The sequence below is a fragment of the Cupressus sempervirens genome, chromosome 10 (genome assembly GCF_028749045.1).
Source record: "Cupressus sempervirens isolate cs-2001-9-10 chromosome 10, ASM2874904v1, whole genome shotgun sequence".
Classification (NCBI taxonomy): domain Eukaryota; kingdom Viridiplantae; phylum Streptophyta; class Pinopsida; order Cupressales; family Cupressaceae; genus Cupressus; species Cupressus sempervirens.
The window spans coordinates 813,129,332-813,147,329 of record NC_143127.1 but is presented as its reverse complement, the minus strand read 5'-3'; positions in this window follow the sequence as shown (position 1 = coordinate 813,147,329).

Below are 17,998 nucleotides of genomic sequence, written 5' to 3'. Positions count from 1 at the left end.
CACAATGTCGTAGGTCATGACCATTTTGGAAGTGTGAAAGGAGAGATTCCCTTACTATAATCAAAGAAGGATACATGATCAATTTCAAGGAGGACATTTAGATGTCTAACTTTGTCACTTCATACCTTGGTACCAGTTCATATAATGATGGTGGGTAGTAGGATCAATGACCTAATGTTGTGGAAGAAGAGAAGTTACTCGAGAAAGCTTGACTAGGGACATTTATGGCATTGGTTTTAATAGTACTCAAGAGGATTTTTCATTCTATGGAGATGGCTTGGTAATCCCACCTATAGGAGAATAGCAATGATGGCCAAAAATAGTAGTTTCTTGAAAATTAGAGATGTGTAGTTTCTTGGAAATTAGTCATGGGATGGCTCAGTAGATAAATCCTCAAGCCCTTCAAATAAAGTTCCTACTATTGAAGAGGAAGAAGATGACATTGGTGATCAGCAAGATTACGCAGCAACAAACATAGATTTTAGACAAAGGCAAAATGACAAGAAGCCCTTAACATGCTGAGAAACAACTCCAAGCACATCAAGCTAACCCCAAGCTAGTATGCAAAATTATAGTAGCAGCAATACTGAAAGTTCAAATCCCACTCTTGCCTCCCTATTGCCAAAAAAAATTGAGTCGAAGGGAGATATACCAAGATGAAAGTTATGAGGAAGATTATAATGAGAGTGTAAAATTTTCATTATTTTCTCAAAGTGATACAATTTATTTTGAGGAAGATGTGAATTAAGAGAAATGGTGTAATGCCATGGATGAGGAAATAGATGCTATTAAAAGAAATGAGACATGGGAGTTAACTACTTTTCCTCCCAAGAAATAAGTAATTGCAATGAAATGGGTTTACAAGACCAAGTGCAATGTTGAAGAAAAAATAGATAGGCATAAGGCATGATTAGTGGTCAAGGGGTATAAGTAGTAGTATTGCAGAGATTATGATGAGACATATACCTAGTTTCAAGAATGGAAACTGTGTGTGTTGTCATAACAATTGTAGTCCAACACAAGTGGAAGGTATATCAAATGGATGTGAAGTCCACCTTCTTGAATGGTATATTGAAGGAAGAAATTTATGTGGAGCAACCACCTAGTTATGAAGTTTTAGGTGAGGAACAAAAAGTGTATAGATTAAAGAGAACTCTTTACAGGCTCAAGCAAGCTCTAAGGGCATGGTACAACACAATTGACTCATATTTGATGGGCAATGGTTTTAGAAAAAGTGATGGTGAGCTGACACTTTACATCAAGGAAACAAATGGTAATCTATTGATTGTTGTCTTGTATGTAGATGATTTAATCTTCACTAAAAATGATAATTTTCTAATTGGTGAGTTCAAAGAGGGCATGAAAAATGAATTTCAAGTGATAGACCTAGGTCTCTTGAAGTACTTTCTAGGCATAGAAGTGAAACAAATGCATGATGGCATCTTCGCCCCTTAAGAAAAATATGCAATGCAAATTTTGGAGAGATTCAAAATGCAAAATAAAAAAGAAACCCAGATAGAAATATGTCTAAAGTTGAGCAAGAAAGATTGCAACAAAAGTGTGGATCCAACATTATACAAGAGTATGGTTGGAAGTTTGATGTATTTGATTGCAACTCGGCTAGATATGATGGATGTAGTAAGTTTGATTTCTAGATTTAAGGAAATACCAAAGGATTCCCATTGGAAAATGGGAAAGAGGATTCTAAGGTATGTGAATGGTACCAAGGGATTTGGCATTTTGTATACTACAAATAATAATTTTAAGTTGGTTGGTTAAATAGATAGTGATTGGGCTAGAAGTTTAGATGATAGGAAGAGAACTTTTGGATACACGTTCCACATGGGATTGGTTGTAATTTCATGGGCATCTAAGAAGCAACCTATTGTTGCTCAATCTACAGCAAAGGTTGAATACATAGAAATGAATGCAACAACATGTCAAGCTATTTATTTAAGAAGAATCTTGACAGTTTTGAATGAAAGGCAAGAGGATGAAACCACAATCTTTTTTGAAAACATCTTCTCAATTACATAGTCTAATACTTTAGCCTTCCATGGAAGAAGCAAGCATATAGAGATGAAATATCACTTCATTGGAGAGCTAGTGAAGAATATGAAATTTTGCAAATCTGGGCAGTAGTTAGTAGACATATTTACTAAGCCTTTAGGCATTGGAAATTTTGTACACCTAAGAGAGAGTCTTGGTGTAGTAGATTTGTATCAGGAGTGATCTTTGTTTTATTTCGCTTAGGACAAAGGGGGTGTGTTAGAAATTTAATGCATTTGGTCATTTGCTACTGGAGCCAAATGCCCACCTACCCTCCTGATAGCATTTAGCTCAGTAGGTGAGTTTGAATTTGGAATGAGAGGGAAAATGGCTTTTACTAAAAAATAAAATGGAATGAATCTTATTTACTCAATTAGAGTAGAGAGAAGAGATCAGAAAGTGTAGAGAAAAGAAGGAAGATGATCAACAAATCAAGTTAGAGGTCAGAGAATAGAAGGAAGGTTTAGAAAGAAGACAATATTTGTAGTTGCACAATCTTGATCTCCTTGTTCTCTGTGAGTTTGTATTGTTGTCCTATGAAGCAATGATTACCTCAGGCTCATTGTATGCAGCCTTTAGTCCTATAAGTTTAAGTTTGAGTTTAGTTTTATTAGTTTGAAGTTTCTAGTGCTTTTTGGTTGAAGTTGAATGCTCCTAGATTTTGTAATAGTTTTTAACCTAGTTAAATAGAAAATAAGCAAGCAAATAAGCGTAAAAAAAAAAATTTGTCCCCTTCTTCTATTCATCATTGCATAGTATTTTGTATTTGAGAAGCTCATATTTGAAAGCTTCATCCTTCAGCTCTCTACATTTTAATGGTAGAAAAGTTCAGACAGGAGGTCTTTTAAAAGGTCACTTAGTTTGTGCAAGATGTGTTGTATTCATTGAGTCCGCCAAGTCTCTCTCGGCTATCCTCACTGAGTTCACTCGATTCTTTTTATTTTTCGAGCTCACTCAGCATACTCTACGTTGAGTTGCCCTTAGTGTCTGAGCTTCATCTCCTTCATGTGCTGAGTTCACTTGACACATACTGCTTGTCACTCAGCTGCCATTGTGTGCCGATCAAACTATCACTCTGACAACCTCTTGTGCCGAGTAAAATTTTAAAAGTATGTGATTTATTTTTCACAAGAATGGTAATATAAATGGTTCCATTGTATTGTGTATCAGTGTCAATTATCTTCTCTACCCTATTCATTCTAGAGATCACAAATTGAGAATGGAAAGAATATTTTCAACATTACCACTAGAGTTCATTGGTCAATTCCACACGATGTGCAAAGAATGGAATAACCTCCAAATTTCTATCTCTATTGCCAGAAAAGAGACCCATGGATTCTCGTCTATAGTGAAACACATGGCATGGCCTTTTTCTATCTCACACAATCATGGAAAACTATTTTTCTCTCTTTCTTGCCAAGCCCAACAGCTAGAAATCTACTTATAGACATTTACAAGGAATGTAAGAGTAGCAGCAATAATTGAGAATGGAGAATCTTACAAAATTGTGGGTGCTCCAAAGTTTATATAACCAAAACAATATCTATAATTTGAAATAACAACTTAAAGAGACTCAAATACCAATTATAGGTAGTATTTGTGGTTGCACCAAACGTTCGAAGACAAATGTTAAGAGTTACCCAAATTCACCAATTTACACTCTCAACACTATGACTCTCCCAACACTATGGCACTCCCTACATTCAAGTCATTTAATTCCAATATTAAAAGAAAACACAAATTAGATACTCAAATGAATTATTATAATGTGGATTAACTACGAGACACATGATTTTAGAACAATATTTCTAACAACTTTTTATTAAGCTATGCATCTAATCATTTACACATCATTGAGAAATAACCAAATCTTCAATTCATTGAAATCTACTTTTCAAAATCCAAATCAAATTTCTAATAGCATAGATTGTATTATTAAAAAGGCACAAAAAGCTCTCATGTCGGTGATCATGCACTGAAAATCCTATGTTTCTTGATTCTTTTGTAAAAATAAAATCACAACTTAAAAAAAATTTCTCAGCAATAACTATTTTCGAGTACCATTTTTGTGCTCAACACATGAAAGAGCCAAGTGGTAGGAGGGTGCCAAGTGAGCTTGACACATGAAGGAGTCGAGTGAACTCAACACTCAAAGGGTAGCTCCAAACAAATGGATGTCGAGTGAGCTTGGCCACCACTGTAGGGTGGAGCTTGGTAGAAGTGGATGTTGAGCAAGCTTGATAATAATTGTAGAGAGAAAAATTCAAACAAAGACAAGACCGAGTGACAAACTCATAGCGTGAATGTTTCCACCATTAAAACTAGAGAGCTAAAGCTTGAAGTATACAACAATAAACTTCTCAAATGCAATAAATAGAGGAAGAAAAATGGATTCAGGTATGCATTCTTGCTTGCTATTCAACTTTGATTAAAACTATTACAAAATTTGGGAGCATTCGGCTTCAACCAGAAAACCCTAAAATAACCCTAAAACTTCAAACTGGTAAAACTTCAAACTTTAAGCTTTAAACATGTAGCTCTAATGGTTGCATACAATAATGCCTGGATCAATCACTACTTCACAAGACAAAACCAATAAACTATGAACTTACAAAATGACAAGAAGAAACATGTGCAACTGCAGGCATGAAACACTTCTTTCTATCTCTACAACTTGATTTGCTGATCACTTCCTTTACTTCTTCCCTCTCTACTCTACTCTGCAACTTCTGATCTTCTTCAACTTCAACTGGTTGAATGAATGTATGACATTCCTTTTGTCTTCTACCAAAAATATTTCCCCCCTCATTTCCAAATTTGAAAAATCACCTACCCATATTCAATTTTTTGATCATTATGTAATCTGTTAGGTGGTAGGTGAGCATTTGGCTCCAAGAAAAAATGTCAACTGCAATAAATATTCCAACACTCCCCCTTTATCTTGAGCCAAACAAACACGGATCAGTACTAATCTAAATCAACTACACCAAGACACTCTCTTAGATGTACAAAACTTCCAATGCCTAATGGATTGGTAAAAATGTCTACTAGTTGTTGCTCAAACTTACAAAATTCCATCTTGATATCCTCATTCTCCACCAACTCTTTGATGAAGTGTTATCTGATCTCTATATGCTTGTTTCTCCCATGGAAGACTGGATTCTTGGACAATGCAATTTATGAGATGTTGTCACAATAAATTCTGGTTCCATCCTCTTGCCTTTTATTTGTCAAGATCCTCCTTAACCAAATAGCTGTGCATGCTACCAAATTTGCTGCTATATATTTAGCCTCTACTGTAGATTGAGCAATAATAGGCTGCTTCTTGGATGCCCATGAAATTGCACCCAATCCCATATGAAACATGTATTCAGAAGTTCTCTTCCTATCATCTAGACTTCCAGCCCAATCACTATCTATGTAACCAACCAACTTGAAATCACTATTTGTAGTATACAGAATTCCAAATCCCTTGGTACCATTCACATACCTTAGGATCCTTTTTTCCACTTGCTAATGGGAATCCTTTGGTGTTTCCATAAATCTAGAAATTAAACTTACTGTATGCATTATATTTGGCCAAGTTACAGTCAAATAAATCAAACTTCCAACCATGCTCTTGTATAGTGTTGGATTCACACTCTTACTGCGATCTTCCTTGCTCAACTTTAGACCTACTACTATTGATGTTGGGGCTACCTTAATATTCTACATTTTAAACCTCTCCAAGATCTGCCTTGTATATTTTTCTTGAGAGATGAAGATGCCATCATGCATTTGTTTTACTTTTATGCCTAGAAAATACTTCAAAAAACCTAGGTTTGTCATTTCAAATTCATTTTTCATGACCTCTTTGAACTCACCAATAGGGAAATTGTCATTTCCAGTGAAAATTAATCATCAACATATAAGACAACAATCAACACACTAATATTTTCTGCCTTGATGTATAGTGTGGGCTCACCATTACTTTTGCTAAAGCCATTGCTCATCAAATATGAGTCAATCTTGCTATTTCATCCCCGTGGAGCTTGTTTGAGCCCATAAATAGCTCTTTTTAGTCTATACACCTTGTCTTCTTTACTTGCAACTTCATAACCAGGTGGTTGCTTCACATACACTTCTTCCTTCAATACGCCATTTAGGAAGGTGGACTTCACATCCATTTGATATACCTTCCATTTGTGTTGGGCTGCAATTGCTATGATAGCATGCATAGTTTCCATTCTTGCAACTGAGGCATATGTCTCATCATAGTCTCTACCATACTACTACTTGTATCGGTTGACTACTAAATGTACCTTATGCATATCTATTTTTCCTTTAGCATTGCACTTGGTCTTGTATACCCATTTCACTCCAATTACTTGTTTCTTTGGAGGCAATGTAGTTAACTCCCATGTCTCATTTCTTTCAATGACATCTATTTCCTCATCCATGGCATTACACCATTTCTCCTCATTCATAGCTTCTTCAAAATATATTGGATCACTATTAAAAAAAATGCAAAATTTACACTCTCATCATAATCTTCATCATACCTTTCTTCTTGGTATATCTCCCTTAGACTCTTGGTCTTTCTTGGCAATAGGGAGGTGAGAGTGGAATCTAAATTCTTAGTATTGTTACTGCTACTATTTTTCATACTAGCTTGGGGCTATCTTGAAGTGCTTGGAGCTATTGTTTGGCATGTTAAGGATTGTTTGCCTTTTTGCCTTTGTCTGCAATCTATGTTTGCTACTCCATCTTCTTGTTGATCACCAATGTCATCTTCTTCCTCTTTAATGGTAGGAAATTTACTTGAAGTGCTTGAGGATTCATCCACCAAGCCATCCCATGATTGATTTTCAAGAAACTCCACATCTCTTGAAATTATGATCTTCTTGGCAATTGGATCATATAGCCTATAGGCCTTTGACTCTGAGTTTTACTCTATGAAGATGCACTTCACACCTTTGTCATCTAGCTTTTGCCTTTGTTCCTTGGGCACATGTGCATATGCTACACATCCAAAAACTCTCAAGTACTCAACTATCCATCTGCTCCTTGACCAAGCCTCAAGAGGAACTTTTTCATGAACTGATTTTGTAGGACACCTATTGATCAAGTATACTATTGTTGCTATAGCTTCTCCCCAATATTTAGTTGGGAGCCCTTTTTTTTTCATCATGCTTCTAGCCATTTCAACAATGGTCCTATTCGTTCTCTCAGCCACTCGATTTTGCTATGGAGTATAACTGGCTGTAAGCTCTTTCTTTATGTCATTTTTTCTGCAAAAATTTACAAACATATTGGAGGTATACTACCCTCCTCTATCTAATCTAAGGACCTTAATATAGTGTCCACATTCTTTTTTAGCTAGGGCTTTAAATTTTACAAATTTATCAAATACTTTAGATTTATTCTTTAAGAAATACACCCATGTCCTATGACTGAAATCATCTATCAATGTCATAAAATAAGTACTCCCCCCAATAGAAGTAGTTTGCAGAGGGCCTACCAAATAAGAATGCACCAATTCTAATGGTGCTCTAGCCCTTCTAGAATTTTTAGAATTAAAGGGAAGCCTATGTTGCTTACGCAATATGTAAGCCTCACATTTGTCATATGAATTTACAATACTTGGTAAACCATCTACCATTCTTTTCTTGGACAACAAATTAAAACTAGCAAATCCAAGATGTCCATACCTGAGATGCCAAAGCTTGGAGGGGTCTTCAATCACACTCCTAAGAGCTGATTATTGGTATACTACTTTACATGCATGCTTGGGAGGTGTAGCACTAACTTGAGAAGAGAAACATGTCTCTATCCTCAATGGAAACATCTAGTTCTTTGTCATATGGACTATTGCAAGTAATCTATTGCTACCATCCTTCTCATGAATAACACACTTGTCATTTTCCATCAACACCTTGTATCCATTTTGAATGAGTTGTCCAACACTCATCAAGTTGTGCTTCATATTGGGGGCAAAATACACATTTTGTATTTCATTTTTCTCACCTTGCTTGGTGCAGACCATAATAGATCCTTTGCCCTCTATGGGAATAGTTCCATTAATTTCCATTTTAATTTTAGACTTAAAAGTCTTATCAATGAAAGAGAATAAACTTTCATTACCACTCATGTGGTTGCTACATCCACTATCTAGGTACCATACCTTAGGCCTTCCTTCTTCAGCAATGTTACACATGATGAAGGCTGTGGGATTATTTGCATTTCCCATGTTCACATCAGCCGCATTAGCATTTTTCTTTGATTGATCACCCTATTTCTTCCAACATTCACTTGCATAATGTCCATAGTTATGACAGTAGTAGAATTCAACATTACTCTTATTGGAGTTTTAATTCTTCTCACCTCCTCTAGAGTTGTTTTGAGAGGTTCTTACTCCCTCTTGGTTGCTTGCTCTTCCTGAGCTTTCTCCACCAACATTCCTTTGACCATTCCTTCCATGACCTCTACTTCTTGAGCCTCTACTAGAGCTATTTCTTCCTCTGTCCATGCCTCTTGAATTCTCTTGAGCCTTGAAGGATTTCACTTGGGAAGTAGTAGCTGACCTATTATTTGGTGCTCATGGGTTTGAAGAGTTCCCATCAACACATCTATGGTCAATGTGGTGAGGGCCTTTGCTTCCTCTATGGTCATGACAAGATTGTCATATTTTTGAGGTAAATTCTTCATTATTTTCTCAACAATTCTCTACTCATCATATTCTTCTCCATTTGATTTGAGCTGGTTTATCAAAGTGGAGATTGGTGAGTTGAACTCTTTAATAGGTTCATTGTCCCTCTTTTGAAGGTTCTCAAACTCTCTTCTGATCATCTATAGCTTCACTAATCTGACCTTACCAGTTCCCTCGAAGTTTGTCTGAAGGATAGCTCATGCTTCCTTTGCATAATTTGGTGTTGCAATCTTAGAAAAAACTATCTTTGTCATTGTTGCCCCAATCAAACTTAATGCCTTGGCATCTTTTCTCATTGACTCTTTCAATTGAGTCTTTTGTGGATTTGTGAGGGCAGCATACTAAGTTGGGTCTATCACATCATTGAACCCATTAATTACAAACTCCCACAAATCATTTGCAAATATAATGGTTTTCATTTTCTTTGCCCATGTATCATAGTTCTATCCATTAAAGGATAATGGCTACTGCCATATCTTTCCTACATCTCCTACCATATCAAATATCCTTAAAAAAATTCCCTAACTCACCGTGGATGTGGAGCCTCAACTCTCTGATACCATGTAAAAATAAAATCACAACTTCAAAAATTTTGCTCAGCAATAACTATTGTTGAGTGCCAGTTTTGTGCTCGGCACATAAAGGAGCTGAGTGATAGGAGGGTGTTGAGCAAGCTTAGCACATGAAGGAGCCAAGTAAACTTGACACTCAAAGGGTAGCTCAACACAAATGGATGCCAAGTGAACTCGACAGTAAGCAATGATGAGTGAGCTCAGTCACCACTACAAGGTGGAGCTCAATAGAAGTGGATGCCGAGCGAGTTCGATAATAACTATAGAGAGAAAAATTCAAACAAAGACAAGACCGAGTGATAGACTCATAGCATGAATGTTTCTACCATTAAAACCAGAGAGCCAAAAATTGAAGTATAGAACAATAAACTTCTCAAATGCAACAAATAGAGGAAGAACAATGGATTCATGTATGCCTATTTGCTTGCTATTCAAATTTGATTAAAACTATTACAGAAAATGGGAGCTTTTGACTTAAACCAGAAAACCCGAAAATAACCCTAAAACTTCAAATTGGTAAAACTTCAAACCTTAAGCTTCAAACTTGTAGCTCTAATGGCTACATACAATAATGCTTAGAGAAATCACTACTTCAGAGGACAAAACCAATAAACTACGAACTTAAGAATGACAAGAAGAAACACGTGCAACTGCAGGCACGAAACACTTCCTTATGTCTCTACAACTTGATCTGCTAATCACTTCCTTTACTTCTTCCTTCTTTGCTCTACTTTGAAACTTCTAGGGTTCTTCAACTTCAACTAGTCTAATGAATGTGTGACATTCCTTTTGTCTTCTACCAAAAATATTTTCCCCCTCATTTCCAAATTTGAAAACTCACCTACCCATATTCAATTTTTTGATCATTCTGCAATCCATTAGGTGGTAGGTGAGTGTTTGGCTCTAGGGAAAAATGTCAACTACAATAAATATTCCAACAATTTGAGATAGACATGGGTGGTTTTATTGAAAATAATTATCATTTTGTAAACCCTAAAAGCCCATGCAAAATACTGATCTATTACTATCAAAATATTATAGTGAGTCACAAGAAAATCACATGCATGGTGGGACAGCCACAGTGGACGACACTAAATATCTAAGCTCCATTTTTCTCTGGTAAATAAATTGTGGGAGTATTCCCTTAAAAATCTTCACTATCATTTTAAGTTTCAATCATGGAAGGCTCTGATCAATGTGTTCTAATATACTATTACTAAAATCTAAAGGAGCGAGGCCAATATACTCCTTGTTCTCCTTCTCAAGAGATACAAAGAGACTGTATCATACATAAGCACTTCTCTATAAAGGCTTGGGTGGATTCTTTCTAAAGGACCTCATTTCTACATGATTTGGAGATAGCCTAAGGATAGTTTCTATTCTCATAATATTTCTACCTCATTTTTTGAAAGTCCTCCCTCATAATATTAACTAAATATAAGATACTAGAAGTTTTAGCTAGAAACAGGATGCAAAAATTAAGAATTGGGTCAAAATTAACATTATATATTATTAAAGTTTTAGAAGTCATTTTGATCTATTTGTTTTTATGTCCATTAATTTAGATGCTTGCAAAAACTATCAAAGACCTCTATAAAAGAGGCACAATGTAAAGATTTTATGATAAAATAATGAAATGAATTCATAATTTCTATCTGTTTTGGATCCATTCCATTCATTCCTATCAGATTGTTGATCCATTCCATCCATTCCTATCAAATTGGTATAGAGCCATGATTGTAGGATATGTAGTTGTCAGGAAATTTGTCTAGAAAATACTACTATGAAAATATAGCAGAAGTCTAATTTGAAGTAAATAAAATTGATTGCTCCAGTCAAAAGAAAGAGAGAAAATTATTTTGTAGCTCCTATTTTATGGAGGATTTGTATTGTTTAATGAATGAGACTACTACTATGAAGAAGGCACTGAAGTGCTTGCAGAGCATATTTAAGGTCTCTAGAAGGACATCACAGTTAGCAAATCACTACCATCAGAGGACTATCATGAAAAATGAATCTTCGCAAGCATAAAATTTGATGCCAATTATTGATGTTGACAAAGAGCTTTTAGATTTGTGTATTTCACAATAATCACACTTTTAGAAATAGAAGATTGTAGCTTAAGAGGCCAACTTCTTAATCTTTCCAAAGTTTAGTATTTTGAAGCCTACTTTGACATGCTAATTGAAAGATAGAATGATTGAATAAATATAAGCACCAAAATCTTATTTCCAAGAACATAGGTAACTAGGTTAATCTGAGGGCTCACTCTCTAGATGGTCATTTCGATCAAAAGCTAGTCAATACAAAAAAAGTGTTGATGATGCTGCCCTGAATGTTGTTGTTAACCAACTTCCTGAAGTCAATGTGAAACATTAATGATCTTTTGATCTGTTATTTTGTAGAGCATGTGGATAGGTTGGGTGATACAACCTTATTTTGGTACTAATTCTATTTTGTCTAGTTTTTAAATTATTTTAATATAAACTAAAAGAAAAACTATAGTAAATATCTTGAAAAGCTAAAATACGATTGACTATTTAAAATAGATTAATAATACAAGTCCAAGACCTCAACAATAGCTCTCTGCCATTTTAAAAAGACACCCAACATATAGAACCATACATAAGTCGACATTGAGCAACTAATGAAAAGCACAAATCTTCTCCCAGCTTATTGATTTCTTCATATTGTCTTTGTCCGATCAAATCTATAGTCACATTTAATAGCCACAAAAGGAATTAGTCATATAATTGAGGGGAATTCCATCGCATGTCTAGCATTATCAAGGCTATAATTCCACAAAACCTAATTCTTGTATGTTTGTCCATCAGAGGGCTTGTAGTATTTTCTCTACAAAGTTACATTAATTTCAACCAATTTCCAAACTTTGTAGAATAGAGGGACTCATAAAAAGTGATATTCATTAAATTAACCATTCTCCTACCTTGACTAACAACTCCTTATCCTAAAAGATTAGATTTGACAAAATTTGGGAGCAACTAATCTAGACCATATTAACCTACCCAATCTCCTCCCATTTAATGTACCCTATCTCTAGAACTATATTAATTGATATTGAAGAAAAACTTTATTGCCACTTCCAAGAGTTGGTCTACCATTTGGTTTGCCTCTATATAAAATGTCTAAGTTTGTAGGATTGTAATCTTAGAAGGAGTTTTCAAACTTCCCCTAAGATATACTTTATTTCCCACCATATAACCCTTTCTGCAATCATCCTTATTGTTGTGACTATCTATGAATCTTCCTTAATATGCATATTTTAAACTACCATTCCAATTGCTAATTTAGGTCCATCTATCAATGCCTTGGCCTCTACGATGTTATTAGAGGTCTTAAAATGAAATCGTTTGAAAATTTTCCATTTTTTATCTTTTAAAACACTAGCTTCCCAATATATAACTTGGTTGCTTTTGGATGGCTCATTGAAATTCAATTTCATGAATTTCTCACATCATCCTTCTCTTCCCATTTTTTCTTGGTGTCTAATATGCAATTTTAATTTCTTTTGCACCAAAAATCCCTTGAATAGTATAATAACTTGGTGCCATTCACTCAAAATAATATTTTCCATATTTGTAAGTGGAAGATAGGGATTTTGATCCACATGAGCATTGCTTATGTCTTTCTGAGCATTAATATCTTTCAAATCTCAGTAGAAGGGGAGTCTCTATGGAGTAGTGAGAAACTAATATGAAGGCATTTAATTAATTTTGATAAAGGATATTTCCATCCCATATTATCCATTTCTAGCATAGAAATTTGATGTATTTCAAACTTTTAAGAAATCGAAATGCTTGGTTGAAAATGAGACTAGAAAGAAATTAAAATATCTCAGATCTAATAATGGTGGTGAGTATTACATTCATGAATTTGATGATTATTGCTTTGCTAATAGTATTCATAGACAAAAAAACTATTCCAAGGACTATAGAGGAGAATGGAGTGCCTAAATACATGAACTAGACTATAATGGAGTGTGCAAGAAGCATGAGGTTGCATGCAGGGTAGCCCTTAAACATTTGGGCAGAGGTTGTTAATACTATTTTATATTTGATTAATAGAGGTCCCTCTACTCATTTGGGTTGTGTTATTCCAAAGAAAGCATGGATTGGTAAGAAGGTGAGTTATTCTTTTCTCAAAACCTTTGGTTGTGAAGCATTTTCTCATATAGATTCTGAAAATAGAACTAAGCTAGAAGCTACATTAAAGAAATGTGTATTTGTTGGATATGGCATTAATGAATTTGGTTATAAGCTTTGGAATTTTGAAAATCGTAAAATTATAAGAAGCAAGGATGTCATATTCAATTAGGAAGTGTTGTACAAAGATTTGTTGCAGCAACATGAGAAGAAAGAAAATGATTATGTAGTGCTAGATGATACTTCAAAAGCTAATATTCCAGAAATTCCTCATGATGTGCAATAACTATAACAAAAAATACAATAGACCCTAGTGAATGTTAGATAGTCAACAAGGATGAGTGGACCTCCAAAAATATTTTCTCATTCCTTGTATTCTGTTTTACTTACTGATTGTAGTGAACCTGAATGTTATGATGAAGCTATGTAGGCGAATACAAAGATTCAGTGGGAGTTTGCAATGAAAGAAGAAATGGACTCTTTGCTAAAAAATAAGACATGGGATTTATGCAAGTTGCTTGTAGGTAAAAAGACTTTATAGAATAAATGGGTTTACAAGTTAAAAGAAGAGTATGGAGGTAAGAAAGGATTTAAAGCCAGGTTACTTGTAATAGGATTTGCAAAGAAAAAAGGCATTGATTTTGATAATATATTCTCTTTGTTGTTAAAATGACTTCTATTTGCATTGTTTTAAGTAATGTGGCTATTGAATATTTGCATTTGGAGTAGCTTGATGTTAAAACAACCTTCCTTCATGGTGATTTGCATGAAGAGATATATGGTTCAGTTGCAAGGATTTGAGGTCAAAGGTAAGGAGAACTTAGTGTACAGATTGAAGAAAAGTTTATATAGGTTGAAGCAAGCACCTCCGCAATGGTATTTGAAATTTAATAAGTTTATCCATGAGCATGGATATAGGAGGTGTCATTTAGATTATTTTGTTTATTCTAAGAGGTTGGATGATGATAGCTACATTATTTTATGTTTATTTGTTGATGATATGTATGTAGCTAGGTCTAACATGGATCATATTAAGGGGCTGAAATGTCAGGTAGCACATGCATTTGCTATGAAAGATTTGGGGGTAGCAAAAAAAATCCTTGGTATGAAGATTTATAGAGATAGAAGGAACAAGAAATTGATATTATCTCAAGCTGATTATATTAAGAAGGTGTTGCAAGATTTCTCTATGGAGAATACTAAAGCTGACAACACACCTTTACCTAGTCATTTGAAGTTGACTAAGTAAATGTGTCCCAAGACATAAGAAGACGAGGAAAAGATGTCTAAGGTACCTTATGCCTTAGCTATAAAATTTTTGATGTATGCTATGGTATCTACTAGGCCAAATCTTACACATGGAGTGGGAGTTGTTAGCAAAGATATGAGTCATCTAGGAATTGAGCATTAGAATGCATTTAAATGGATTTTCAAATATTTGAGAGGAACATCTAGTAAGTATTTATACTTTGGGGGCTCTACTAATGATTTACAGGGCTATGTTGACTCACATTTGGTAGGAGATATTGATACTAGGAAGAGTACTATAGGTTATGTATTTATTGTTGGTAGAGCAATCATGAGTTATGTTTTTAGGTTATAGAAGGTTAACACTTTATCCACTACAAAGGCAACCAAGGAGATGATATGGCTTCAGTTCTTCTTGGAAAAGCTAGGACACCCTTAAAAGGATAATTATTTTGTTACATATAATCAAAGTGCCATTCATTTTAGAAATAATTCAGCCCTACATTCAAAGAAAAAACACATACAGTTGCAGTACCATTTCATTTGATTAGTTTTGGATGATGGATAGTTAAAGCTAGAGAAGATACATACAACTGAAAATCCAATGAATATGTTTACAAAGGTTGTGACAAGAGAGAAGCCAAATTCCTCTTCAAATTTGGTTGGTCTTCTCATAATAAAAGAACAATAGAGTCTAGGGCAATTTGATATTCTAGTGGGAGCTACAAGTTTAGCAATGCTATGAACAATCTCCAACTTGAAAGTTATTGTTGTGGAGTCTGATCAGTCTCCAAGTGGGAGATTATTGTGATGTGGAACCTAATCAGACTTAGATATTTATTTGGCATGGTTTTCTACCCATATTATTTCTACATGGGTTGGGGGGTAGCACCCCCAAGATGGGGTCAAGGGGCAGGACCCTTATGGGGTACTGGGATAGGAAAATCTTATATAAAAAGGCTTAGGGTTAGGGATTTCATGATGAATGGTGATATTATAGCTTCTTGTGGTAGTATCGAGTTGTAAGGGATTATAGATTATAATTAGGTTGTAATCAATACATAATAATAATATTGGACTTGTTGGTGGACATAGCCCAAGGATTGGGTGAACCACATTAAATCTTGTCATCATGTGTTCTCTTTTATGCAATCTACAATTTTCTAGTATTGGTTATATTTGCATGTACTATTATTTTTATCTAAGGTTAATCCTAACAAGAAAAAGCTAACAAGGACAACTTAGTAATACCCCACTCCAAATACAACTCACATTAAGTCATTACAAAAGGAAAGGTACAACTAACACATGTCATGGAAAGAGGTTTTTTGATCATTCAGAAACCTTCCGGCCTTGTGATGACTTTTCACTACCTCTAAATTTTTATCTTGAGCATATTTTATTTAACTTATGAAGATAACCTTACCTACAACACAAATCTGTCTAATGCAGCAGGGTAGGGTGAAAGTTATTTAGAACACAATAACAATTACAAACTTAAGAGGTTTAGGCACTCTAGCCTATCAACCATGTCAATACTTCAACGATCTAGTTTGTTAAGACTATCTTTAAGGCTCCTAAAATGAAGGCTTTGGTTTATAAACTTTGAAACACATAGGTTCAATTACAATTCAATACCCTTACTCCACAAAATCTCCTTGAACTAAACTCAGAGCCAATACTCTGCCTATTTGGCCTGCTTCATACTTGAAAAGTGGATAACTCTTCCTTTCCTCAAGACACTAATTAAGACAATGATTTTTTTTAGACACTCTTTACCAAGTTCTCAAACATAACCAAGGCTTCCATACAATTACTTTGGATCAACTTACCCATTTAGCATTGATACCCTATTTTTAATGCATAAAGATACCCAATTTAACAAGGGAAGTCTGAATTTGAAATCTCTTAACACTCCCAATTTGTTGATATAGTTTCTTATTCCTCTAATTACTCAACTCAACAAGGAATCTGCTCTAAAGATAATGCAACCCCAAATCCTCAATTTGTGCCTTCAAGCTCTTTGTTATCTAGGGCTTTCTCAAAACCCAATTTTCACACAACCCCACACCCAAGTGATGATTGAATAAATTTCACTCCATCCTCTCTAAGGTAGTCCAAATCATAAAAATGCTCCTTGTTCAGATGGACTACTTTCTGCTATGCTCAACCCATCATTTTCACCATTTCCTTCTCTTTGTTCAAACTGTAATCTCCTTATCCTATGTGTTTTTGCATGTGTTTGGGTTAGAAACATTAAATACAGATTAAGCAATGGTATTCCATGAATATTAGGCCTTTATATTCATGGAATGGCCTTCATCGATCCTAGATACCTACTGCACTGACAAAAAATGTTAATGAGAAATTACTAGTCTACACTAGCGCAACAAAAAATCCAATATTAGTAGAAATTCATCAAATAGAAAAGTGATTAATTAGTAAAACTCTATCACTACATGAGCCAATTGGGTTTAGATTCTAAAAATAAATATGATTGCAACAAATTAGAAAATCTGTATTACTCAAATGCTCATCGACTGTACATCAGTTTTCTGTTGTCTATCGTATAAAGAGTGAATTTGAATACATGTAACTTCCAAGAATAATCATTCCAACGAACTATCATCATTGAGATGGAAGGTTAAAATTTTAATCAAAACAAACTAAAATTTTCCCTCCATTTCCTAAACTAGCCATTACCTTTTTAAATATTTGAATTTTTGAATAATAAAAAGGCTTTATTTGAATATATAACTCTTTTCTAATTGTTCCATAATGACCTAGACCTATTTTCTTCCCATTCTATACTTCTTCAAACATTGTTTGATAATTGGACATCATTGATCCATTACAATCAACTATTGGACATTACAAACATAAAATGGATTCATTGAAGACATTTAAAAATTTAACACAATATTGCACTATTTGAAGCCCATAATAGGTGCTAGGATACTCTAGTTGACTTGTTGACCTCGATCATGCATTCCATCCTAATTTGATTTGGATGTCCTTGAGGTCTCCTTCATCTTCAACTTTGGTTTGGATGTTCGAGGTGCTCCTGCACCATACTCCCCACCATGAAAAGAGCTCTTTCCCCAAGAGTTATTGTGTTGATACCCACTATATTTTCTCATAGTAATATGATGTTTAGGAATGATACATTCTCCCAAAGTGATCTACTACTATCTCTCCCTACCTCTATGTGGACATAAAAGATTAGGTACTAATTCATTTGGAGATGACTATATTTATTTATGATAGTATTTCTTTTG